The sequence below is a fragment of the Salvelinus sp. IW2-2015 genome, linkage group LG11 (genome assembly GCF_002910315.2).
Source record: "Salvelinus sp. IW2-2015 linkage group LG11, ASM291031v2, whole genome shotgun sequence".
NCBI classification, from domain to species: domain Eukaryota; kingdom Metazoa; phylum Chordata; class Actinopteri; order Salmoniformes; family Salmonidae; genus Salvelinus; species Salvelinus sp. IW2-2015.
This window is the reverse complement of record NC_036851.1, coordinates 48,111,632-48,113,967: the sequence shown is the minus strand read 5'-3', so window position 1 is coordinate 48,113,967 and position 2,336 is coordinate 48,111,632. Positions and strand designations below refer to the sequence as shown.

The following is a 2,336-nucleotide window of genomic DNA, read 5'->3' as shown; positions in this document are numbered from 1 at the left end:
CCATTGCTTCTCTGTGAACAACATCTCACTGTTAAATCCTCTTAAGCTGTCAGTCCCTGAAATTAGGCACTGGAATTACTTCAAAAATATGTACAGTACGAGTCAAAAGTTTGGACACACTTAATCATTCAAAGGTTGTTCTTTATTTTTACTATTTTTACACCCCCTTATTGATGGACGCAAAACTCATTTTTCTTTATTGAAGAGAGAATATCATTTGGTGAGTGGAGAAGGATAGAGGGACATTAGGAGTGTCTGGAGAGCAGTGAGCATGGTTGAGGAGAAGAGGGGACTATTAGGAGTGTCTGGAGAGCAGTGAGCATGGTGAGGAGAAGAGGGGGGACATTAGGAGTGTCTGGAGAGCAGTGAGCATGGTGAGGAGAAGAGGGGAACATTAGGAGTGTCTGGAGAGCAGTGAGCATGGTGAGGAGAAGAGGGGTGACTTAGGAGTGTCTGGAGAGCAGTGAGCATGGTGAGGAGAAGAGGGGTGATTAGGAGTGTCTGGAGAGCAGTGAGCATTGGTGAGGAGAAGAGGGGACATTAGGAGTGTCTGGAGAGCAGTGAGCATGGTGAGGAGAAGAGGGGTGATTAGGAGTGTCTGGAGAGCAGTGAGCATGGTGAGGAGAAAGAGGGTGATTAGGAGTGTCTGGAGAGCAGTGAGCATGGTGAGGAGAAGAGGGGGACATTAGGAGTGTCTGGAGAGCAGTGAGCATGGGTGAGGTGAAGAGGGGTGATTAGGAGTGTCTGGAGAGCAGTGAGCATGGTGAGGAGAAGAGGGGTGATTAGGAGTGTCTGGAGAGCAGTGAGCATGGTGAGGAGAAGAGGGGGGCATTAGGGTGTCTGGAGAGCAGTGAGCATGGTGAGGTGAAGAGGGGGACATTAGGAGTGTCTGGAGAGCAGTGAGCATGGTGAGGATGAAGAGGGGGACATTAGAGTGTCTGGAGAGCAGTGAGCATGGTGAGGTGAAGAGGGGTGATTAGGAGTGTCTGGAGAGCAGTGAGCATGGTGAGGTGAAGAGGGGTGATTGGAGTGTCTGGAGAGCAGTGAGCATGGTGAGGTGAAAGGGGGTGGATTAGGAGTGTCTGGAGAGGCAGTGAGCATGGTGAGGAGAAGAGGGGGGACATTAGGAGTGGTCTGGAGAGCAGTGAGCATGGTGAGGAGAAGAGGGGTGATTAGGAGTGTCTGGAGAGCAGTGAGCATGGTGAGGAGAAGTAGGGGGGACATTAGGAGTGTCTGGAGAGCAGTGAGCATGGTGAGGTGAAGACGGGGTGATTAGGGAGTGTCTGGAGAGCCACGTGAGCATGGTGAGGTGAGGAGGAAAGAGGAGAGCCAGAGAGGCATGGAGAGAGAGGGGACAGGAGAGGCGAGGATGAGCAGAGTGAAAGCGTGAAGGGGGCTGGATGAGGATGAGGTGAAGAGGGGCTGAGAGTGATGGTGAGTTATTGGTCTATTGTACCTCCGGGACAAACCTGTTGGGCTCGGTGGCATGATGTACGCCCAGATCTTGAAGTATTATGTTCTCAAAAGTTAAATCTAGACTTGGTTTCCTCTATCGTAATCGCTCCTCTTTTCACCCAGCTGCCAAACTAAACCCTGATTCAGATGACCATCCTACCCATGCTAGATTACGGAGTCGTAATTTACTAGATTGGCAGGTAAGGGTGCTCTCAAGCGGCTAGATGTTCTTTTACCATTCGGCCATCAGATTCGCCACTAATGCTTCTTATATGGGGCGGCAGGTAGCCTAGTGGTTTGGGCGGCAGGTAGCCTCGTGGTTGGGTGGCAGTAGCCTAGTGGTTAGAGTGTTGGACTAGTAACTGAAAGGTTGCCAGATCAAATCCCCAAAGTAAAAAATATATCTACTGCAGCCTCATTCCTCCCATACAACACCTATTCTGCCAGGCACATTATTCTTAAAGTACCCCAAAGCACACACCATCCCTGGGTCACTTTGTCTTTTCAGTTCGCTGCAGCTACGACTGGAACGAGCTGCAACAAACACTCAAACTGGACAGTTTTATCTCAACTCTTCATTCAAAGACTCAATCATGGACACTCTTACTGACAGTTTGTGGCTGCTTTGCGTTTGTGCTGTTGTCTGTGCCAACAACTGTTTGTCCCATGTTTTGTGCTGCTTCCATGTTGTGCTGCTGCCATGTTGTGTTGCTACCATGTTTTGTTGTCATGTTGTGTTGCTACCATGCTGTGGTTTGTCAATGTGTTGCTGCCATGCAATGTTGTTTGTCTCTCTTAACATAGTGTTGTGTGTCGTGATGTGTGTTTTGTCCTATATTTATAAAAAAAATATATAATAATTCTCTGTCGCCGCGCCGAGG

General features: G+C 49.1%; 1 long non-coding RNA gene across 1 annotated transcript; it reads left to right on the top strand.

The window, feature by feature from the left end:
• Window positions 1–245: 245 nt before the first annotated feature.
• On the top strand, window positions 246–1,304 carry LOC139028414 (uncharacterized). Its single transcript, XR_011480644.1, has 3 exons — window positions 246–885; window positions 934–1,057; window positions 1,108–1,304. It is a non-coding gene; the product is annotated as an uncharacterized lncRNA (long non-coding RNA).
• Window positions 1,305–2,336: the final 1,032 nt, after the last annotated feature.